Source organism: Staurois parvus, unplaced genomic scaffold, assembly GCF_062004578.1.
Source record: "Staurois parvus isolate SC_StPar_1 unplaced genomic scaffold, SC_StPar_1.0 ptg000108l, whole genome shotgun sequence".
Lineage (NCBI taxonomy): Eukaryota > Metazoa > Chordata > Amphibia > Anura > Ranidae > Staurois > Staurois parvus.
In genome coordinates, this window is record NW_028317904.1 from 835,394 (window position 1) to 860,785 (window position 25,392).

Sequence of the window (25,392 nt, forward strand, 5' to 3'; positions counted from 1 at the left end):
AAGAAATCTGTATACGGTGAGTTAGGATGTCAAACATACTTAAAATAGATTTTGGGGTTACACACATTTTAAGTTTTTTTTTTTGTCCCCATTTTTATAACTGTGAATGACTTTTGTTTCCACAGTTGGCATTGCTGGCTATGATACAATGATTAAAAATTCATTCTTTTGTCTGTTGATCAGGTTGTATATATGAACAATAAAGACAGAGGCTCAGTGTGTCTGGCATTCTTCTGTGAACAAAAAGACTTCTGAATGGAGGCAGTTTATGAATATTTGCATTATGTGGCAGTGAGTAAGCTCCTTTGCTGCCCCCACAGTTTTAATACAAGTTTTTCCACTGCTGAAAATTATCCTTATTGACCATCTCATGTTCATTTGAATAGACATTCAAAGCATATATGCTGCTTAAAAAAAATGAAACGCTTTGAAATCTCAATAGCGAAAAATATCATGCTACATATTTATACTAATATGGACTAGGTAATGTGTTAGGAACGTAAGGATGCCCCATCGTTTGATGGAAATGAAAATTATCAACCTACAGAGGACTGAATTCAAAGACACCCTGAAAATCAAAGTGAAAAAAGTATGCAGCAAGCTAGTCCATCTTACTGAAATGTCATTGCAGTAACTCAGAATGGTATTCAGTAGGCTATATGACCCCCATGTGCTTGTATGCATGCATGACAACGTCAGGGCATGCTCCTAATGAGACAACAGATGGTGTCCTGGGGTATTTCCTCCTTGATCTGGAACAGGGCATCACTGAGCCCCTGGACAACCTGAGATGTTACAGGCAGCATAATGTTCTGCACGGCTTCTCCAGACCCTTTCACGTCTGTCGCATGTGCTCAGGGTGAACCTGCTGTCATCTGTTAAAAGCACAGGGCACCAGTGGTGGACCTGCCAATTCTGGTGTTCAATGGCAAATGCCAACTGAGCTCTATGGTTCTGGGCAGTGAACACAGGGCCCTCTAGAGGGTGTTGGGCTATCAGGCCACCCTCATGAAGGCCGTTTCTGATCGTTTGGTCAGGGACATTAACAGCAGTGGTCTGCTGGAGGTAATTTTGTAGGGCTCTGGCACTACAAGACTGGTATCTGCACAAAGAAGCAGATACCGATCTTGTTGATGGGTTAAAGACCTTCTATGGCCCTGTCCAGCTCTTCTAGAGTAACTGCCTGTCTCCTGGCATCTCCTCCATGCTCTTGAGACTGTTCTGGGAGACACGGCAAACCTTCTGGCAATGACATCTATTGATGTGCCATCCTGGAGGAGTTGGACTGCCTGTGTACGGTCCAGCTATCACTTCATGCTACCAGTAGTGACACTGATGAGTAGGGAAAAAAATGTCAGTGGCCTCCACCTGTAAAGCCACTCCGGTTTTGGGTGTTGTCTTATAGTTGCCCATCTAGTGCACCTGTTAATTTCATTAACACCAAAGCAGCTGAAACTGATTAACCCCCCCCCCCCCCGCTACTTAACTGACCAGATCAATATCCCAGGAGTTAAATTAACTTGATACTATACTCTGATTAAAAAGGGTCCCTTATTTTTTTTGAGCAGTGTAATTTGTGTAGTACTAAAATATGCTTTTTTTTTATATAGCTCAAAAATATACACACAATTTCAGGTTTTACCAGTTTCTGCCAACAGTAAAGCAATGTTAACTAGAAAATCTACAATTTCTGGGGAAATTGTGTGAAGTGTTCTTGCATATAAATGTAACCAAGTGATTGATGAAATGTAAGCAGTGCACATGTCAAGCCTGATAGACTGATAACTGGATTTCAACTTGGTGACTCATCTGCCCGTGAGTCACCTTCGGTTGCTATAGCAACTCACTCAGTCACAGGAATGTGAGAAGGGCTGTTCTAAACACACTGCTGCAACTTGCCAACTTCACTGGCGATTGCCATCTTCAAACACTTGTAGTTTTAAAAGTATAAATGCTACAGCAAAGAGCTTGATATTGTGATAATCACAAGAAGCAGAGCTACATTTTGATGTATAGTATGTCTCTGAAATATTAACAATGAAGGCACAGTCGCAGTTTAAAAACGTCCCTTTACATTTCAGGTGGCTGTGAGTGAAGTTTCAATGAAAGTCAATGGGAGGGGTGAGTTGCAAACAAATGGTCATATTGTGAAAACTATCAGGAGTATGGCTTAGCCGTGAACATTTTTAGTGACAGCAGGGTTAGCTGAACGTTTTGATATAAGATATGTGTAGGTGGGCTTGAAAATGACAGAGTGATGGCAGTTTACAAATCATGTTCTGATTTTTCCTTCCACACTGTAGCTTTGTCATTTCTCACTCTAGTTGCTCCATTCATTCCTATGGGAAAATTTCACCACAAAAACTGCGATATTTCTTGAACGATTTGGCGAAACGTTCCACAAAGTAATAGCAATCCGATCGGGAACAATCGGCACGTTTTGATATATTACTTGTCTTTGTAGTGTAAAAACTGTGGGAGGAGTTAGCGTGGCAAATTTGGCTATAATAAGAATAAGAATATATTTGTGAGATAACAATAAGTGTTCTTTGCAAGAACACTTAATACGTTAGTGTAGACTAGAAACTAAAAGGTATATGTTGCAGAATCAAGACATCTCCAAAATGGGGAAGAAAAGGCTGTAGAACTCAAGGGTGAAAGAGGCTTTAGGACTTGTGTGGTTAAAGTATACCTAAAAGCAAAACTTTTTAAGTTTTGGATAGAGTGGAGAATGATCAGAAAACCTGTTCATGCTGTTTTTGCTGTCTTTGCCCCCATTAGGGAGATTCACTATTTCCGTCATGTTTATCCTTATCAAAAGTAAAAGAACATTCAAAATTTTGGGTTGTCACCAAAACAGGAACATAGGGAAAATATTCCAAGTGCCCGGGTGACCACCACGAGCTTCCCTCACTTTGGGGGGTATTCCTCTCAATACCTGTTTTGACAGGAAGTGACAGGATGTAAAGACAAAATATCCCCAATGGGACACAGATGGCAAAAAAATGTGCAGGGGTTATTACTTTTCCTTACTCTATCCAAAATGGAAAAATAGGTTTTTCATTTAGTTCCACTTTAAATTAAAGTTTAAACTAAAACTTGCATAAATGCTGCTGCCTTTCAACAAAGATTTTTTGTTTTTTTTTTTCCTATTTATTTTCCAAGTTGGCTTGTGAAATAGTTTTTATTACCACTGATTACATGTTGATCCTGGCAGTAGATTAGTATGGGGTTAGCAAAAAAAGAAAAACTCACCTAGGTGTCCCCTACCACATTTGAGACTGAGAATTAAGCGAACAAAGACAGCTGCTTGCTCGGTTCTTTCATTGTCAGTCACCAGTTCTCTGCTCTGCCTCCCCACAGCACTCAATGGAGCACTGGGCTGTGGAAGGGGCAGGAATGGCTGGCTCAGGCTCTCAGCGGCATGCCGATCAGGCTTCTAGGTGGATCCTGACCATGTGGTCACAGTTGCCAGTCTACACAAGTAGCAGCACAAACCCCCATGCAGTCACTTACAACTATTCATTACTAGGGTCGGCTGTATGCAGCAGCTTGTGTATCCCAAGCATGGAAATACACTTGCAATTTAAATTTAATTCTGCAGGGTATATGATCACCCTGTGTAAATCCATAAGTGGGACAGCACAGTGGCTAAATGGTTAGCACTTCCGCCTGGCAGTACTAGGGTCGTTGGTTTGAATCCCAACCACGGCACCACCTGCCTGGAGTTTGCATGTTCTCCCTGTGTCCGCGTGGGTTTCCTCCGGGTACTCGGGTTTCCTTCCACACTCCAAAGACATGCTGGTAGGTGAATTGGATCCTGTCTAAATTGGCCCTAGTATGTGTATGTATGAATGTGTGTTAGGGACCTTAGATTGTACGCCCCTTGAGGGTTAGGGACTGTCAGGGATCCGGGTATGACCAGAAATGTGTGGGAACACAGGCGTAGTCAGGGCTGGAGAGGTGGAATGGTCAGGCAGGCCGTATGGGTCTGTAATGCACCACCTGTGCATATCGGTGCTCATCAGTGCCCGTTAGTGAGGGCTCATTAGTGTCCACCAGTGCTGCCTTATCACTGCAGCTTAACAGTGCTCATCAGTGTTCCTTCATCAGTGCAACTTATTGTTGCACATCAGTGCTCATCAGTGCTAACTAATTACTGCAGCTTATCAGTGTATATCAGTGCCTCTTATTCCTACACATCAGTGCCACCCTATCAGTGGATCCTCATTAGCACCCATCAGTGCACATCAGTGGCAGTTTATCAGTGCAGCCTTAGTTAAATGCATTATTGCACATAAGTGCAGGCTCATCACATCAGCACCCATCAGTGCACCCCATCAGCACCCACAAGTACAGCCTCATCAGCACCCATCAGTGCATTTTGTGTAAAAAAAAACAAATTTCCACATATTCCAAAAACTTGTGGAAAAAAACAACATGTTCAAAAGGCTTATTATGCCTCATAGAATAAATCTTAGGGTGTTTGCTTCTCAAAATGGGGTCATTTTGTGGGTAATTCCATTGTCCTGGTGCTTCAGGGCCTTCAAAAGTGTAATAGGTAGTCAAGATATTAGATGTGTAATTTATGTCCTTAGAACACCTGATAGTGCTCCTTGCATGTTGGGCCTCTTTATGTGGTCAGGCTGTGCAAAAGTCTTACACATGTGGTATTGCCATACTCAGGAGGAGTAGCAGAATGTATTTGGGGGTGATTTTTGTGGTATTTACATGTTATGGGTTAGAAATATCTTAAACAGGCAACTTTGTGTAAAAGTGTAAAGAAAAATTGCGTTTTAATTTTTTTCCCACATTTTCTGAAAACTTATGTACACAATTGACGATCAAAAGGCTCATTATGCCTCATAAAAAATACGTTGGAGTGTTTGCTTTCCAAGACTGGGTCATTTTGTGGGTGTGTTCTCTGTCCTGGTGCTCCAGGACCTTCAAAAGTGTGATAGGTTGTCAGGAAATTAGATCTGTAATTTTTGCCTCTAGAACACCTAAAGGTGCTACTTAGATGTTGGGCCTCATATGGCCAGGCTGTGGAAAAGTCTCACACAGTTGGTATTGCCATACTCAGCAGAGGTAGCAGAATGTATTTTTGTTTTTTTTTTGTTTTTTTGTTTTTTGGTATTTACGTGCTATGCATTAGAAATATCTTATAAATGGACAACTTTGTGTAAAAAACAATACGTTTTCATTTTCTTCCCGCATATTCCGAAAACTTTTGGAAATAAACGACGTGTTCAAAAGACTCATTGACCTTGATTTACTATTGTGCCTAGGCGCATTTCCGTGGGCTAACGTCTACTTTTTAATAGCGACCGTCTACTCTTAGACGGCAAAGACATTTACTAAAGAAAGCGTCAACAAGTAGACGCCAAATCAAATTTACTAACCAGGCACAATACAGGAATCAGACTCAAAAAGCAGACTTGCTAAGAAGCATGTCTAACACCCTGAAAAATCACTGCAGAGACATGTTCACATTGAAATTTGCTTTGCCAAATATCAGGACTTCACTTTAAACAATATCTGACATTTAAAAAAAAATTAAAAAAGTTTAAAAAATAATTTTTTAAAAGCAAGTCGTGACAATGAAGAACTAGACACTTTTCCAGCGTCTATGGCCAGATAGAAATGCGCATGTGCAGAACACATTTTAGCCGTCTGCCGTGAGCGTTTTCTTTTTAGACGCTGTTCAATAGTAAATCTCTGTGAGTCCTCTAACAGATGGCACTCGATCGCGTCTACTGTGTTTAACAAACAGCACTATTTGTAGCTAGGCATATCTTTATGTATTCTAATTTGATTTCCTTAGTTCTATTGATTCTGTTTTTGTTTCTTATCCTTTATAATTATTTCTGTAATGATTTTACTTATTTTGAAGGTTTAGATAATAATATATATTTTGACAGCTGAATCTAAAAATAAACATCATGCAATAAAAAAAAAAACAGCGTGGGGTCCCCCCCTCCCATCCATACCAAGCCCTTCAGGTGGTATGGATATTAAGGGGTAACTCCACGCCAAAATTTAAAAAAAAAACGGCGTGGGGTTCCCCCCAAAATCCATACCAGACCTAACCCGGCAGGTTAGGAAAGGGGGGGGGGGCGAGCGAGCGCCCCCCCCGAACCATACCAGGCCACATGCCCTCAACATGGAGGGGGGGGTGTGGGGACAAGGGCCTCTTCCCCACAACCCTGGCCGGTGGTTGTGGGGGTCTGCGGGCGGGGGGCTTATCAGAATCTGAAAGCCCCCTTTAACAAGGGGGCCCCCAGATCCCGGACCACCTCCTTACGTGAATGAGTATGCATGGTACCACTACTAATTCACAAAAAACCCCAAAGTGTAGTGTAAAAAAACACAGGACAAGTCCTTTAATAAAAGAAAAATCTCAAAGAATTTCCCACGAAGTAGATCCAACGTCAATCACGAAGCTTGTCGCCGGCGCCTTACACCATGATTGACGTTGGATCTACTTTGGGGGACATTCTTTGAGATTTTTATTTTATTAAAGGTCTTGTCAAAGACCGTGTCCTGTGTTTTTTTACACTACACTTTTAGTTTTTTTGTGAATTAGTAGCGGTACCATGAACCCCATACTCATTCACGTAGGGGGGGACCCGGTATCTGATCCAGATTCTGATAAGCCCCCCGCCCGCAGACCCCCACAACCACTGGCCAGGTTTGTGGGGAAGAGGTCCTTGTCCCATCAACATGGGAACAAGGTGCTTTTGGGGGGGGGGGGGGGGAGTTCTATTGATTCTGTTTTTGTTTCATATCCTTTATAATTATTTCTGTAATGATTTTAATTATTTTGAAGGTCTAGATAATAATATATATTTTGACAGCTGAATCTAAAAATAAACATCTGCAATAAAAAAAAACCAGCGTGGGGTCCCCCCCTCCCATACATACCAAGCCCTTTAGGTCTGGTATGGATATTAAGGGGTAACTCCACGCCAAATGATGACGGGGGGGTGGGGGAGGGGGTCAAGTTGTATAAGGAGAGAGGTTTAAGGGCTCGTTCACACTTGACTTTATTTCTAACTCTTGCCAAACGGCCCTATATCATTTGACAGGTGTTTGAGAATCGTTTTTAACACTCCTCAAATGCTCCCCAAACGCCCCCCAAACGCCCTATGTGCGGTTTTGAGGCATGTGATAAGCAGTTGCCAAGAGTTAAAACTGCACCACAAATGCTTGTAATGAAGTTAAATGGTATTAACACTCTGAAACCGCCTCACAACCGCACCACAAACATCTGCCAGGCATTTGAGGAGCGGCACCATAGACTTGATTGGGAGGCTTCAACTCCTCCTGACTGGACATGAGGCGCCAGTTTTGCCGTGACGCAATGCTAACGCTTCAGTGTGAACAGCACTGTTTGCTGCCATGTGCAGAATTTTCAAAGGCGTTTGAGAAGCGTAAAGAACGCTTCCCAAACGCCTGCCTGACGCCTGCTGACAAAGCTAGTGTGAACGTAGCCTTAGAACCCATGACCCAAGTGCTGTAAGTTCTGAGCTCTAACCACTAAGCCACTGTAGGAGACAGAGTTTTAGCTGCAATGTAGAATAGTTAGATTGTTTATAAATGATAAAGCGAGCGCTGGTAAAATTATATAGACTACAAAAATAGTATTATACAAGATAAATATAAATATAGGTATAGATATTAAGGTAGCAGCTAGCACTCGGGGTATTGGCAACAGTCCCAGAATAGAAATATGTTAAAGTAATAGTGCAGCGCTATAAATGCATGTTATCAATCATAAATGCATGTAATGTCAACAGTGCAAATAAGTGCAATAATGATGTAAACTGGTAAATGGTGCTAAAATAAGTTCATATAATCATTCCTGAATAATGGAATGTCCTTTGTGTGAGAGTACCAACTCAGAGAGTGCCTATGAATGGCACGTGTGGTTTATCCATGACGAACAGTAGTGCATGAACTCGTGAAAGGTAATCCACCCTTGGGACGGGTGTACACTCACCAGAACAAAAGTATTAATGCCCATGGGTTATAAACATCACACATCTGGGGGTGCAGCGGTATGCTGGCAGCTATGGGATAGTCATCCAGTTCCATCCATCCATCAGGGTGGGTGCCAAAATGGTCCTGGGGAGGAATTAGCTCAGCCACAGGAGCCAGAAAGGTGCTTAATAGTGTAGTAATTTATTATAATGGTTATGAGTAACAATTTAAAATATCCACATGGAGTAATAAAAATAATAGCAAAGTGAGTACCAAGATGGTGGCGTGGCATCAGCAATTGGGCTCCACCCAATGCGTTTCGTGTACCAACAGGTCCTATTGGTGTGCCCCTGAGGAAAAGAGTCTACAAAGTAGACGCTTTTCAAGGAGTTGGCTAGACGCCTTTCTGAAGACTTACAAGCTGCCTGAATGTTCAGCGTCTGCTGGTAGACTCAATTCTTAGTAAATCAGGGCCATTATGTCTCACGGAATATACGTTGGGGTGTTTGCTTCTCAAAATGGGGTCATTTTGTGGGTAATTCCATTGTCCTGGTGCTTCAAGGCCTTAGAAAGTGTACTAGGTAGTCAAGATGTTAGATGTGTAATTTATGACCCTAGAACACCTGATGGTGCTCCTTGCATGTTGGGACTCTCTATGTGGTCAGGCTGTGGAAAAGTCTCACACATTTGGTATCATTATATTCAGGAGGAGTAGCAGAAAGTATTTTGGGGTGTAGTTGCAAGTATGTCTGTGCTGTGTGTGAGAAATAACTTTTTAATATGACAATTTTGTGGGGGGAAAAAAATCAAACAAAAACTTAACTTTCCAAAGAATTGTGGGAAAAAATTACAACTTCAAAAAACTGACCATGCCTCTTACTAAATACTTTGAAATGTCTACTTTCCAAAAAGGGGTCATTTAGGGGGTATTTGTACTGTCCTGGCTTGTTAGGGCCTCAAGAAATGAGATAGGCCTTTGGTACATCAGGTGTGATCAATTTTCAATGATTGATACCATACCTTGTAGACTCTATAGCTTTCAAACAGAGCAAATAATATGCACTGATTTGTGTTATTTTTACCAAAGAAGTGTAGCAGTATACATTTTGGTCAAAACGTATGAAGAAAAATTACTTATTTGCAAAATTTTATAACCGAAACTACGAAAAATGTATTTTTTTTTCAAATGTTTTGGTCTTTTTTCGTTTATAGTGCAAAAAATAAAAAACCCAGTGGTGATTAAATACCACCAAAACAAAGCTCTATTTGTGTGAAATAAAGGATGAAAATGTTATATAGGTACAGTGTTGCATGACTGAGTAATTGTCATTCAAAGTGTGAGAGCACTGAAAGCTGAAAATTGGCCTGGGCAGGAAGGGGATATAAGTGCCCGGTAGGCAAGTGGTTAAGAAAAAAAAAAGTACTCATGCTCTGGTAAGAGTCCATTATATGTTTGGGGATGTTGCACTCTGGTTTTTAGAAGATGTGTGGATGCACAAAGATCTTCCCATCATACTGCACAGCAGTTGTTTTTTTTTTTTTTCACTTTTATGTCTAATCTAACTTTGTTTTTTTTCTAGTGGTTGACATGTCACGTTGCATTTGTGTTTATTATATTCTAATTTTTTTAGTGCGGCATATTTGCACTATTTTGTACATGATTTATCTAAATGTTTTGCCAGCTTCTATGTTTTGAGTTCAGCCAGTGCGATATTTGCCGATGTAGAGTTGTTTGATAAAAGTATACTGTATCTGGCTGCCATTTGAAATGGTAAGGTAAATTTACAAAATGGTTTGTTATGTGATTATACTGACTATTACAGCATTCACTATGAGTGTATCCATACCCAATAGGGTGTTTATTTGCAAATACATAAACCAAGTCATTAATTGGCCCATGTATTGCTAGCTGCACACTTGTTTCTGTATCTGGTCCTTATATATAGGGATTGTCTGTTATCACTTTTTTATCACTTGTGTCTATTTAGTTGCCTTTGTGCAGACAAGATGTCTTGGTTGTAATTTACAGTTGGTCTTCCATGAGTTAATCCAAGGTCCAGCGTGTTACTGACTTTTCAACTCCACAGACCATGCTGTCACTTTAGTTCAAGAGCACATTGAGCAAGAAAGCAAAACTCCTCCTCCACGATGACACCATCACAAGTCATTGAACGACAGTATAGTCTACCACTGCTTTCTTCTGGACTTTGCTCATTGTCTTTGACAGATATTGTGAATCATGGGAGAATGCTTTGCATTTATCAGCTGAAGGATAAACCCATATAGTTGTTCATTTCAGGAAGTCTTCTGAGGTTACTACAGGTCATTGTTGCATGGTGGGGAGTTTTCAGTGGATGTCCTCTGTACTTATGCACGGATGGGTAAATGCTGTTTGTGCTTTTTCCTCTTCTTTCATTGTTTTCCACATACAGCAGAGAACTGAGCAGTGATATATAGAACTGATCTTTCATTCACTCTCTCTTTTCTCCCTTTCTGTTTATCTTTCTATCCTTTCTCTGTATATCCTTCTCTCCTTTCTCTTGTTATCCCTCTGTCTTTTCTCTGTTTTATCCCTCTCTCCTTTCTGTTTTGTTCCTCTCTGCTTTCTGTTTTATCCCTTCTCTATGTATCTACTTTCTTTTGTATCCCTCTCTCCTTTCTCTGTGTATCATTATCTCCTTTCTTTGTTATCCATCTCTCCTTTTTCTGTTTATGACTCTTTACTTTCTCTGTTTATCTCTCTGCTGTCTATCTCTTGCTCTTCTCTCCTCCCTCTCACTGCTCACTTTATCTCTCGCTCCCCTTTCTTTTTTGCTTCCCTCTTCCTCTCACATTTCATTTCTTGCTCCTCTCTCTTGCCTCTCTCACTCTCAGGGCCCCCTCTTTTGCTTTCTTGGCACTCTTTCTCTTGCCCTTTCCGTCTCCCTCTCTTTCTGTTGCTCCTCTCTCTCTCTCTCTCTCGCGCCTCTCTCTCACTCTCAGGACCCCCTCTTTTGCTCTTTGGGCACTCTTTCTCTCGCCCTCTCCGTCTCCCTCCCTCTCTCTCTCTTTCTGTTGCTCCTCTCTCTCTCTCGCCTCTCTCTCACTCTCAGGACACCCTCTTTTGCTCTCTGGGCACTCTTTCTCTCGCCCTCTCCGTCTCCCTCCCTCTCTCTCTTTCTGTTGCTCCTCTCCCTCTCCGCCTTCACTCTGTCTTGCTCCTTTCTCACTTTCTCCCTTACTCCTCTTGCATGCTTTCTCTTTCCTGCTCCTCTCTTGCTCCTCTTTCCTCTCCTTTTTCTCCTCTCTCACACTAGTTCACTCGCTCCTCTCTTACTTACTTGTTCCTCCTTTTACTCTTTCTTGCTCTTCTCACTTTTTATCACTCTTCTAGCTCCTCTTTCCATCTAGCTTTCTGCTTCTTTGTCTTAAGTTTTTGGTGTGTAATATTTTTGTTGAGAATTACTGTATGGTTCACACCCTGAGGGTTTAATCCCTAATTTTTTGTGAAAAGCAGTTTTTTGATGTGTCATTTATTAATTACGTCTGTATTTCATAGTAGATTGTTTGAATCGTTTAACGGGCGGTGTCAGGTAGTAGGGACCAGACTGATTCAGTTGTTTTGCAGATGGTATGTTTGAAAGTTTAATATATAAAACATTTGCATCATGGGGCATTGTAGGACAGAATGGTTATTTCTGAGTCCTTTAATTTACTTTGGTAAAATAAGTATCAACAATTGTCATGTGACTTCTTAGTGTATTCTTTTTTTTCATTTACTGCATGCTATCGGCTGATGGGGCAAACCCACGGCAGGCTTTGGAAGGATCCTGGCAATATTGTTGGGATCCACCCCACTGCCTGTTTGACAGCTGGCTCTGCCTTTCAGTGCTTGGCTGAGAGCTGGAGCCATCCTTGCCTGCCCTTCCCCATCCCAGCCCTTCAGTGAGCGCTGGAAGAACAGAGTGGAGAGCAATGACTGCTAGTCACTGCCCTCTGCTCACAGGAGACAGAGAACTGAGTGATCAGCAGTCATGTGGTCACTCAGCTCTCTGTCTTAGAGCCAACATATGACATCACACAGATGCGACAGCATGGAGGGGAGTATATACTGTAGGTTTGTTTTATTTAAAAAACCATACTTCTACTTTAGGCTAGATCCACATTTTTGCATTTCGGGAACATATGCAAAATTGTATTCTTTTCTGCAACACACAATTCTTTTGCAGATGCGTGGTGGTGTTATTAATTCTTAATGGCACCTCCACATATCTAGCTAATGTGCAAGCATAACTGCATGGTAGCAAAGCACCATGCATTTTGGTGCAGTCATGTGCTTCTTTAGGGCTGCCCTAAACGTGGAAATGTGCAAAAACATGCGCGCAGAAATTGCACCTACACTTTTTTCTGGTACTCTGGTTATTTTCTTTATACCTTGCCTAGATGAGGATGGCATATTATCGGCCTTCACATCCTACCTGCAGCCTTCTGGGATATATGTCATACATTCCAGGAGGCCTAAGGACACTTGCCTACAGTCCACTGGCTCATGCATTCTCAATGATGTTTCAGCAGCCATCTTTGTTTTTGAAGCCAACTGTCACACTCTGCCACTCAAGCTGGTACATGGGCACTGGTGCTTCAGCAGTCATTTTTGATTTGGATCCAACTGTCACTGCCTGACCACAGGTTGAGAGCCTGCTCCCAAATCCAAGATGGTAGCACAGGGGAAGAAAAGACTGAGAAGACGTTGGGTGTTTGGCCACTTTCATACTGATCCAGAGCACAAAAGCAGTAAAAAAAGCATATGATTTTTCCCGTGTTTTTACTGTGTTTGCGGTCTGTTTTACACAGGACATGGACAGGACTAACACCTCGGTCACATCAAGCCCAACTTTGAAATCGTGCGACTTACAGTGAAGTTGCACAATTTAAATGTCGGGTGAGATGCCGATTTCAGGTGCAATTTGCAAGACATCTGACACAGATGTCTATGCAAATCACACCAAAAGTAGTACATGTACTACTTTAGAAATCAGTGCGGATCCGACCAAGTCAGAACCGCACCGATTTGATCTCTCTAATTGCGAACAATAAGCTGTGACTTAGCATACGATTTGCAAGTCTTATGGCATGCAAATTGCATGCCAAGTCGCACCCGATGTGATCAGGGTATAAAAAAACCATATCAAAAACACAACATAGGTGCATTTTTTAATGTGTTTTTTGCTGCATTTTCAGTGCATTTCAATGGGGCGTGTGTTTTTTTTTTTTACCCTACCACAAATGTAACACGTAGAATTTTACTAAGAGCAGCGGACCCACAACGGATCAGTGTGAAGAGTTCCATAGGATTACATGGTCACATGTTTTTCTTCCACTTTTTTTTTAAAGCAAAAGAGGAAGTAAAATGGATCAGTGTGAAAGCAGCCTTGGGAAGACACTGCTGAACTCCTTGGGCTGGTATGTGTTTTTTAAAAGTTAACAGCTACAGTACTTTTAGCTGATGACTTTTAGTTACTCCAAGCCTGGGTAAAATTCCTGTTTAGAAAGTAAAAAAAAATATCCATAGTAAATGCTACTTTGTAAGCTGACCACTGTCTATTATTGACTGTCTACGAAATGCTAGCTTGAAGCAAGTGTATAATTATGTGCCAATATATATATATATATATATATATATATATATATTTAATTAATTTATTTTTTTTAGTGTAACTCATTTAAAGATCTTTGCAGAGATCTGTTTTCACTTTCACAATTACAAATATATTTCTGTTGATCAACAAACCCCAAAATATAATTTGTTGAGATTCGATTGCGCACCCTCCCTCTTTGACTTTTTTTTTTTTTCTTTTTCTCTTTTTTATAATTTTGTCAATTAAGCATTGAAGCTGTTTTCCTTTTTCAAAACAGGCCATTGCCACTCCTGTGTGACGGTCAATTCCTCTTGCTTGGTATATATTTTTTTTTTTTAGTGTAACTCATTTAAACATCTTTTTCTCTTTTTTATAATTTTGGCAATTAAGCATTGAAGCTGTTTTCCTTTTTCAAAACAGGCCATTGCAACTCCTGTGTGACGGTCAATTCCTCTTGCTTGTTATAAGTCACTAAAAGAAATAGCTTCCTATTTTCGTTAAGAAAAGTAAAAATACTTTTCTTCCAAACCTCATCTGGAATATGCAGTTCAGTTTTGGGCACCAATTCACAAAAAGAACATTGGGGAACTGGAGAAAGTACAGAGAAGGGCAACTAAACTGATACAAGTCATGGAGGAGCTCAGCTATGAGGAAAGATTAGAGGAACTGAATTTATTCTTTCTTGAGAAGAGGAGATTAAGGGGGGATATGATCAACTTGTATAAATACGTCAGTGGTTCATATAGTGAACTCAGTGTAGAGCTATTCACCCTGAGGTCATCACAGAGGACAAGGGGGCACTCTTTACATCTGGAGGAAAAGAAATGTAATCTCCAAACACGGAAAGGTTTCTTCACAGTGAGAGCTGTGAAAATGTGGAATAGACTCCCTCAAGAGTTGGTTCTGGCCAGCTCAGTAGATTGCTTCCAAAAAAGTCCTGGATTGTTTCTTGGATACACAGAATATAACTGGATACTAACATTTATAGGTAAAGTTGATCCAGGGAATATCCTATTGCCTCTCGGGGGATCAAGAAGGATTTTTTTCCCAGCAGGAGCAAATTGGATCATGTTTTGCTGGTTTTTTTTGCCTTCCTCTGTGGGTATAGGATTATAACTTTTTTTTTTTTTTTTTTTAATGGTTGAACTGGATGGACTTTTGTCTTTTTTCAGCCAGACTAACTATGTAACTGACAGTGATGAAGGGCTTGGCACCAATTATACTGTTTCAAAAGCTCTTTACTCTGACACAGCTACCAAGCATAAAGCCAAAACTACACAAAAGTCTGCAATTCTGTTTTGTTTTAAAAATCAAAGTGCTCACAATGCCAAAACATTTTTACTTTGGATAGAGTAAGGAATGGATAAGGACCTTGTCATGTATTTTTTTTTCTTCCATGTCCTGCCAGGGAGATTTCCCTTCATTTCCTTACCCAGAAGTAAAGCAGAATGTAAGAGAATATCTGTACAAATCAGGGAGATATCTCCCCTTAGGCTACTTTCACAATTAAGTGTTTTTGAAGCTTTTTTGCGTTAAAAAAAGCTCAAGAAAAATGCTTCCCTATGTGAATGTCTATGTATGTTTTCACACTGAGGCGTTGCGTGTGTGGTGTAAAAACCCCTGCTTGCAGCATCTTTGGGGCATGTTTGGTGGGTTAAAAAAAAGCCTCTTCCCATTGAAATCAATGGAAATAGCCTGAAAAGTGCCTCATGAACGCCTGTGGGAAGTGTTTTTGGTACAGTTTTCAGTCCCATGTCCGTTAAAAATGCTCAGAAAGCATGGTTAAAGCGTTGTGAAAATGCCTATGCGTTTTTTGCAGCGGATCAGTGTGAAAAGTAGCCTTAGGCACCAGCACAGGAGCCTTCATTTTACAAATTCCCCGCACTTCCTGCTCTCACAACACCTCAATTATTTTTGAATACCCATTCCTTTCTGTCGCTGCGACACCGACAGCAGTAAAAACAAGTCCAGGGTTCTAACCCTTCCCTACTGTATTCAACACTAAAACAAAATGTCTTGGTTTCACATACTCTCTATCACAGACTTTGTCACAAAAAAACCTACAATAAAAAGAGAGCTTGTGACTATTTAATTGAGAATATTTGCACAGCTTTGGAATTTCTTCAGCCAAGGCCGTTACAATCGGACACATGCATTCTCAAGGTCTCATTGCGAGTGGTGTTTTCCTTTTTTTTTTTTTTTCTGAGACAGCAGGGCATTTGCAGGTTTCTGGATGTTGTTTTTTTTTTTTTTTAATTCATTTGCACACAGAACAGAGAAGCCTTTTGGTACATTTTTAGAGGAACTTGATTGGGAAACAGTCCACTTAATATAGCCTGCCAGACAGGACCCTCGTGTTTGTCACATCCTGAATGTTATAGATGCTAAACCATTTTGTCTGTGCTTTTAAAGTCCCATCTGTCTAAGGGGGGGGGGGGGGGGGAATCTTTGTACATTTTTTCTGTGAAAGTTGCTTTGATTTTTGGTTTTACCATTGTCTTTTATTATTTTTGCTTTAATACTGTGTATACTTCATAATTTAAATCTTATCTGTACAGGTTCAGATGCTGCCAGGAGTGCAACCCATTCACTATGAAGGAACGACTTTAAGCTTCTATTCAAGAACTCCTTTTGCTAAACATTGTGGTAGGTTTAAATGTCTCCTGTTTTGTCTTGTAAATGTTATCAATAAAATTTTAACTTGTAATAACTTAATTTTAGAATCCACATTCTTCAGGGCTCAGCGTTTCATGCTCTCCATTCACTGATTCCCTCTCCAGTGCTTATATTTTTCTGCATGTATGCGTGTGGGCAGATAGATTGAGACTCTACTGTACTAGTGTTATCTATCTTACATGATATCCTACAGTTATTTTAAACTTAAAACCAAGGAAATGAAAGTGAATTCTTCCACTGCCTCATTCGCACGTCCTGGGTTTGTGAAGAGAGGCAGCGGGACTTGTGACTCCCAGGCATTTAGTATGGACATGTGTAATTGAAGGTTTTCCATCAATTACATCAACTGCTACCCTATTGACAAAGACATAGTTTGTGCTTTTGGACAAAAAAAAAAATCTAAGAATTGCTTGTCATCACAGGCTGGGTGCAAACAGATTGATCAGTCCACGCTGAATACATAATTCCTTTTCAATGTCACACCCAGCCTTGCAAGCAAGTGGGTAAGGAACCACTGACACACTTGCAGATTTCTACTGATTACTACTGTACAAATGCAATTTTCCACTACACCGCCATACTTCTCCGCTGACCACCACTGTTCCAGCACAATTCTCCACTAACCTCTACTGTTACTAACTTTTCTACAAACTTTCACTGTACAGGCTCACTTCTACACTGACTGCCATCATGGTGGCACCGCCGTGTACCACAAGCTGCTGTACTGTGCATTCACCAGGCTGCTGAACTTTATGCTCTGTTGTTACATTCATAATTGACATTTCTGGACATTTAAACCTATGTGAACAAGTGTTTTAGACATCTTGCCATCACTCCCTTACTATATGAACAAAAGTATGTGAAAACCTTACCAAACTGGGGGAGTAGGTGGTATCTGACAAAAGCATTGTAACAGTATTCGTATGATATGTGACACTGAGGGGTTTATTTACTAAACCTGGTTGACTCAGAATCTTGTCCACTTCTGCATAAAAACCAATCAGCTTCCAGGTTTTATTGCTGAAGCTTAACTGAACATGCTAAGGTTAGAAGCTGATTGGCTACCATGCACAGGTGCTTAAGATTCTGAGTCAACCAGGTTTAGTAAATAAACCCCCGAGAGTCAGTTTTGTCAGAGGAAGGGTGACTTATCTCAGAACAGATTGTCCGATGGAAGAGTCTAATTAGAGACAATTGAGTTTTGGCCACAATTGGAAAAGGCTGCATTAAGGCTAGGTTCACATATTTGTGGGTGGTGCCGTTGCTGATCTGCACAAAAATCCGTGCAGCCACACCATCCACACAGAAGAATGCGGACCCGCGGGCAGGTGCCATTAATTCTAATGGCATGCCGCCCACACTGGAAATCGCAACCACACTGGGAACCAAGGTTCCCGTGCAGGCTGCGGTTTCCAAAGTAGTGCAGGGACTTCTTCCCTGCGTGTTCCGGGGCACGGAAGTCCTTTCAAATGAATGGCCTCTTGTGCCCGTTCAAAACGGGGCCCACACTGCCCACAGAGCTTAGTCAGGGCATTCCCATGGAAGCTTTTGCTGCTGAGACAAGATATGTGTGGGGACAAGTTAAGGAGCATGTGTCCAGGCCTGATGGGCCCTGAATGAACAGGCACCTGAATCAAGACTTTAATGAAAGGTGTAAGCATACTGGACGCCTAACAGAGACTGATAGAGTAAGTCCTACAAGATGCTTGGAGTGGAGCAATATAGTCTGGCTGGGTGAGCAGATGCTGTTCTGCAACAGGTAGTCAGGAGACTGGAAAATTGTTATAATGTGCTGAAATGTTATCTGCATGGATGGAATCTTCAATTATCCTGCTTCGTTGATAAAAAGTTGTCCGGATACCCCAAAACTTAGGCTACGTTCACACTAGCGTTGTGTGCAGGCGGCAGAGAGGCATTTGGGAAGCGTTTTTACCGCTTCCCAAACGCCTCTGACAATTCTGCACATTGCAGCACATGGTGCTGTTCTAACAGGAGCGCTAGCGTCGCGTCTCAGCAAAACGGACGCCTCTGGTCGAGTCAGGAGGTGTTGAAGCCTCCTATTCTAGTCTATGGTGCCGCTCCGCAAACGCCCGGCCAGCATTTGCGGCGCAGTTGTGACGCGGTTGCGGGGCGTTTGCGGAGCGGTAACACCATTTAAACTTCCTTATAGGCGTTTGCGGAGTGGTTTTAACGCTCGGCAAACGCCTAGCAACTTCCGCTAAACCGCGCATACGGCGTTTGCGGAGCATTTGCCGAGCGTTAAAAAACACTTCGCAAACGCCGGGCCAATGCTTGCGAAACGCTATAGGGGCGTTTGACAAGCGTTGGTAAAACAGTCAAGTGTGAACGAGCCCTTAGTTTAGCGAGTTCTCTCTCCAATTTCAGGGCGCTTGATTTGTGCAATGATGGACAGATGTTTGTCTTCATTTCAGCGAAACTTGAGCCTGCTGCTGCTTTTACCCACTGAGACTGTGACAACATATGAGCTAGGGTTCATATATATGAGCCCTTTATGTGCCTATGTTGGTATGAGCACAGCAGAGGGATAGAACTGAACTGGGAACCTTGGTACTCATACTTTGTTATACATAGTGGAAGTTGGTGCTGCACAGAGGAAGGCAAAAATTGGTAAAGGGAAAGGAGAGTCAACATCCGGTCTTTGAAGGGTTTTTCATGTGGAGCACTGGCTGCGAGCAGCAGGGACAGTTCGATCACACACCTTTTTTACAATGTTATGCCCTTTTTTCCCTCAAGATATCAGAATTTGGGCTAAGAGAGCCACCGTGACTGCACAGCCTTTTTTCCATCAGGATGCTGCACACGTGCGTGCCATATTCCTGTACGCAGTAGCAGCCTGACTCCTCTGCTCCCTGCCTCTACCTGCATACAGCACAGCAATCCTCCAGATGTTCCCGGCTGTTCATTGCCTACAGTGACTGGTCACAGAAGGCTTAAGCGTTCCTGCACAGCAGCAACAATTCTGAATATGCCTAGTGGAATATCCCTCACCATACATGGTGGCACACAGATGCAAAGGGAGAGGGTCAGCAGGCCAAGTTTAGCAAATAGCTCCAGGTGGTCCTTTGATATTCTTATAGCTAAGAACCTGGTCCCCAAGTCTGAGTCACTGTTCCCTCTTTAAGAACTTCTTAATCCCTTCTGGGGCTCTTCCCTCCTATTTTTTAAGAGAGAAGTTTTCAGCCATTGTATTTGAATTTATGTGTAGGCTTTCAGTTCTGTTGGAGTCCTCCAGACTGCAGGAGACGCAAACGCGCCCCTCACCTTCTACAATCTACAGTCCATATCTAAATTGCCTATGACTACTTCTGTACTGAAGAGGAGGATGGCAATATTACCCCAGATACAGAAAGAAGTCCAGTTTGTGGACATTTCTCACAAACTTAAGGATACTGTTGATGCCTTTTTATTTTTTATTGACGTTGTGCATACATGCATCTCCTTAAAGCAGTCTGTATCTGTCTGGCCCTAGGCCACCAGCTTCACTCTTACAACCAGTGTGTATGGTGGCTGGCCCCACCCTAGAAAAAAATTTTCCCTTTGAAATGATTTTATCAACTATATCCTATTAAAGGGGGTTCCTGAAGAAATTATCTTTTGTCTTAACAGGACCCTGTATGGAAAAACCCTGTGGACAAGACGTTAGAGGCCCTCCTTAAGACCTTATCCTTCCTTACAGAACCCGTAGTGCAAGCTGCTGTTGCAGTTGTGTCAATCTGCCACACTTTGACTGTCTGGTCCAAGTTCCTTGGAATCCTGTATCTATACTCTCAGATCCTTCATTCATCCAACATCTAGAGCTCTTATCAGTGACCTATTCTGTTGATGGCCTCGCAGATTCACCTTGCCATATATCCAGAATGGGCCTCCTGTCAGTACATGATGAGGAGGCCCTTTGAATGGAGAAGCCTTTTTAAATTCTTTGATAATTTTTTTAAAGTGGAACTTCATTCTCTGTCAACATTGACTATTTTTAATCCTTATGCTAGCATTAGGAAATAGATAGTAAGGTATATTATGTTTACTTGTTTTAAACTTGCTTTTTTTTTTTTACATTTCTTCAGCAGTTACTTCCTGGTTTTCATGCCTAGGCAAATTATGTCATACATTCCAGGAGTCTTCAGGAGGTTAGGAGGAGTTTTCTCAGCTAAGCTCACCCTCCTGCCTGCATGCCTGAGCTAAGGGCAGATGGATTCCAGGACGTAAATGCTACATGAATCATCTGCCCTTACCCATGATGGACATGGCCAGAAAAGCTAGGTGGTGGTTTTCAAAGCGATATCTCAGCAAAATAAAGCATAGAGAGATGGATGGGGGAGTTTGCTTTGCATGATAAAAAATTAATGTAATAGCGTTTTTGGTTTGTGGTGTTCAGAAAGCAGTGTGGTTTCCGCAATAGCTCCTGTTAGCAAGCCTTCATCCCAGGACATTTCAGACATTAGGGAAGGGAATCCAAGGGTGGTATCCAGGGGCTACAACTAGTTTCAGTCTTTGCCCACAAGGAGACATGGGGTGTGGGGGTTTCCCCGCTCTGCCGTGTATAGTATTTAATGCTGCTTGTGCCTGATATGAATATGCCTGACAACCTTCACACCATGTCGCTCTGGGCTCAGTCTCAGTACAGCTTCTGGGTGCTGGTTCCTAGGCGACTACAGCAGGGTGCTTAGCCTATGGCCCTTTGGCTGTTGCGGGGCTTGGCGTTGCCTCTGCCTTTGGAAGTCATGCTTGTGACTGCCATCCTTGTGGGGCTCGTGGCGATTTGGGGTTGCAGGTTGGGCACCAATGGACTACAGCCTCTCCAATAGGGGAGTCTGTTGCTGGGGGTCACTGTATATGACTGGCTTACTGTCACCAGGGGGTCTGCTCGCTACCCAGCTCCCACAACTCTTCCCCTTGTTTCTCTTAGGTTTTTCCCTAGGCGGCACTGGGGAAGGAATCGTGGGTTCCTGGGAGAACTTATGTTACTTACCTAGTGAGACTATAGATAATGTATTTGTTTTAATGTCTTTCTATGGGCTCTGAATTGATACTTAATTTCTTTGTTATTATTTAGTTGCCTGGCTAATGGCGGGCTTTCTGCCAGTAGGTGATATGACCGCTGCGTATTCGTCTATCCCTGTCTGGTGGTTCACGTTCATCTTGGTAGCTGCTTCCCACAGACTTTTTGCTTTACTTACTTATGTTCAGTGGACCTGAGCGATTTCTCCGCCCATCCTCCTTCTCTCGGTGGAGGATCTGCACTCTTTTTCTTTTTTGGCAATGGGACCTTGCTTTCAGCCATTCAGTCACACAGTGTTATGCTTTTTTGGGGGGAATCCCTCTTCGGTACTACTGATCACCTGCTTTTATCAATTTGTTGTGCTTTTCCTTTGCTGGTTACTCTACAGAGACCATATTGTATTGACCTGTTGGGACTGGGGCCTGGTTTACCCCCTCCCATCACCCCCCCCCCCCACCCTCTGGATATCCGATTACCCTTTTTGCACCCAGGCGAAGTGAGCCTCGGCTGTGTAATTGCCAATCCCCATCTTCTACCGCTGCCTACATGGGCTTGCCTTCTCGTTTGGAGGGATTGGACATATTTGGACATATTTTTCAAATTATTTATTTAAGCCAAAACGCATCCACAGAGCAGCAAAAAAACCAACAGAAATTTATATACACACACATGGTAATCTCTGCAAGGGCTACAAGCCAGTAAAAGATACAATGTCATATGTAAATATTATAAAGTGCAAAGAAGATTTGCAGGGAGAGTGTCTTAGCGAGGGTAGCGAAAAGCTTCAGGTCCACGTGTAATAAAGTGATAGGGCAGTAACTACTGCAAGATGAGGGATCTTTTCCCTCTTTGGGGATGACCCCAATGGGGGCCCACAGTGCATCGGGGGGGGGGGGAGCAATTTTATGGTCCAAGGTGTTAAATACTTGCACCATGTGTGAGCCCAGCAGGGGTAGAAAAAGCTGGTAGTACTTGAGTATAAAGCTGTTAGGGCCCGTTACTTTACCTGGCTTTGACAAGCCAATGGCTAATTGCAGTTCAAGAGTAATTGGTGCCTCCAAATCCGTGCATATTGAGGCGGACAACTGGGGGAGACCTTAGGAGGAGATATATTCCTCAATAGTACGTCGAGCTTCAGATTTGTTGTACAAGTTTTGATAAAACTCGCAGAAGGTGTCTGTGATTTGAGGGGGAAGATGTATCTTTTCACCGTCATGGCCTGTAAGATGGGGACTATAAAATAAGGTGCATTGCTGGCTAGCAGTTAGCCACATTAATCTCCTAATTCATAGTAATGTTTCCTGCAAGATTGTAGTGCCACCTTAGCCTAGTATTGGAGGTGACTCGTCTGCATAGGCTCTTTTTCCACCTGTGTGGTGGGGAGTTGTTTGTGGCGGGTCTCTAACTGATATATGTCCGCAAGTAATTTAGATAGTACGGCCTTTTGTCTCGTTTAAGTCTCAAGCCATGTTTGATAGGAACCATTCTGATTACCGTTTTATGTGCTTCCCAGACTCTCCCAGGGTCACTATCTGGGGTGGAATTCATTTGAAAGCAGAGCTGAATCTGCTTTGTTACATCCTCCACTACTGTCTTATTCTGTAGAAGACCCTGATTGAGTCTCCAGTGCCAGGTTTTGGGGGAAGTATATTCTGTCAAAGCAAATTTCAATGTGACCGGGGCATGGTCAGACCACATGATGTTCCCTATCTTGACTGCCAAAACTGCGGGAAGCAGACGATGGGTAATGATGAAAAGATCAATGCGAGAGTACACTTTATATGGGGGTGAAAAAAAGGTGTAATCTCATTCGTCAGGGTGAAACAACCACCAAGCGTCAGTTAGTCGGGATTTGTGGAGAGTTTGTAAGACACGTTTGTGACAGCTAGGGATAACAGAGGATCCCATTGCAGAAGTATCCACCCTGAGGTCTAAGGAAAGATTAAAGTCCCTGCCTAAGAGGAGTATGCTCTCCGCAAACAACATAAGGGTATCAATTGAAGAACAAAGGAACTGATCTTGATGGCAATTTGGTGCAAAGAGAGTGGCCAGGGTCAGTTTAATACCACCAGTCATGCCCTTAAGGAACAAAAATTGGCCCTCCTCATCTGCTCTTGAATCAAGAAGTATTCAAGGAACCCATTTAGAGACCAAGATGGAAACACCTCTTGATTTGGATGCCCGATTAAAGGCATGGTAAGCAAAAGGGTAAAATCTGTTTCTGAGAATCGGGGCTTTTCCCTCTTTGAAATGGGTTTCCTGAATGAAAGCTACGTCAGCGTGTAAGCACTTCTGGTCTTAAAGAAGCATTCTGCGCTTTTCAGGCGCATTGAGCCCTTTAACATTCAGGAGAAGATCAGTTTGATTCCAAGGCATAGAAACTATCTCATGGAAAGAGTCCTCCAAAGAGTAAACCACAGTTGGCTGAGTCGGAACCTGAGGTCATGGTGTGGAGAGTTGTTAGGGAGGAACGGTTTCCAGATAGTAGAAGACCCCACCGATTAAATCAGAGTTCACCGAAAAAAATTGAGGTGCACAGTCCTCCAGTAGGGTGTCACAGAAGGTGTGCAGCACGGGGCTTCAGGCTTCATATACCAGGTTATGTAGACAGCATGTTTGCGGTATCTAGGATAAGTCCCCCAAGACTTCAAAGGTCACAGAAATAAATCAGGACTCACTTGTAGGGACTGGTTGCGAAGGGAGAGATCTGCGTCTAGGTCTGGCCAGTAATGTAGAATGAAGGCCAACGTGCTGGGTACGAAATGGCAGTGACTGCAGCCAGTCCAGTATGGAGAAAGGTGGAATCTCTAGGTAGGCAAACGGATCTTGAAGAGCCGCAAGTCGGTGTAAGTTGAAAGATGAATTCCTTTTCCGGATGGTTAAGGAAAAGGGGAAGCCCCACCTATATGTATGGCCCAGGTGTTGTAGCTTGTCTAGAAAGAGTCACAGTAGGGCCCTGCGCTGCAGGGTTGCCTTAGAGAGATCCAGCAGTAATTTAATGGTCGTACCATCAAAGTCGACAATCCGCAGAATGGTCTCCGCATGTGTATATCGGTGTAGGTGGCAGATGATGTCCCGCGGTCTATTTGGATCAGAGGACTTGGGGCCCAGTGCTCTATGGACTTGGTCTAATTCAAGCAGGACAGAGTCCAGTACACAATGGACTATGGCAATAACAATGTCTCGTAAATCTTCCGAACCAGTGGCTTCCGGGAGACCACGGAGCCGCAAGTTGTTACAGATGCTCCAATCCTCTAGATCTTCCAAATGTAGCTGCAGGGCCACCGCGTGTTCTGCTTGGCGTGCCTGTTCTTGTTCCACTATAGATATTCCACCATAGAAGACTCCCCCGTAGCAAGACAATCAGATAGCTGTTGCACATCAGTGCGAACAGCCTGCAGCTCCCTCTGATAGGATTAGGTTATGCGGAGGAACTAGGCCTCAATGTCGACCTTCATGGGAAGGGCCTGGAACAGCTTTTTTATATCTACATCTTCCCAAAGGGAGGAGGACGCTACTGGTAGGGAGATGGAGTCTGGTGGATGAGATGCCAATGCTGCGGAGATGTCAGAGTATGAGTCCGAAGCACTTGACGGAGCTGCCGCCATTTCTGATGGGAGTGCAGCCTCTGCTGCGCTGCCATGAGGATTCGCCTTGCCTGTTCAGGAGCCAGAGGTCTGGGTGCCTGGGAAGAAATGCTTGATAGCAGACCGAGCTGAAGTTTTTCTGCACTTCGCAGAGCTCATGCCGAGACTGAAAGGCCGTTAGGTGAGTGTGTACTGCTGGAGAGAGACGGGAGCTCAAAGAAAGCATGTCTTCACGCCACCATGTCCAAGACATGCCCCGGGATTGGACATATTTTGTACGTCTTTGTTGCAGTGGGACTAGCTTGCCATAAAGCCCCTTTTTGTTTTTAAAAGCCCCAGACATTCCTAAAAGCACCTCTGCCTAATAAAAATAACATCAACCCTTCTTGTTTCCAATAAAGACCTTATTTAAATACAGTTTTGGTTAATATTATAATGTTTTTCTTTTTTTATCAGGACAAATAGATTGTCATGAGGGACGAGTAGATTAGGACCCTGATTTAGTCCCTTG

The 25,392-nt window shown here is 42.7% G+C and overlaps 1 protein-coding gene across 2 annotated transcripts in view; it reads left to right on the forward strand.

The window, feature by feature from the left end:
• NR1H2 (nuclear receptor subfamily 1 group H member 2) overlaps positions 1 to 25,392 on the forward strand; it is a 132,634-nt gene that overhangs the window by 46,751 nt on the left and 60,491 nt on the right. Inside the window, exons 1-2 of one of the 2 annotated variants that reach the window (XM_089671593.1) lie at positions 10,274 to 10,364; positions 16,160 to 16,247. The gene's annotated coding sequence lies outside the window, so the exon portion shown is untranslated. Of the gene's footprint in view, positions 1 to 10,273; positions 10,365 to 16,159; positions 16,248 to 25,392 lie in introns of those variants that run through there. The other variant, XM_089671592.1, reaches the window with a different exon arrangement.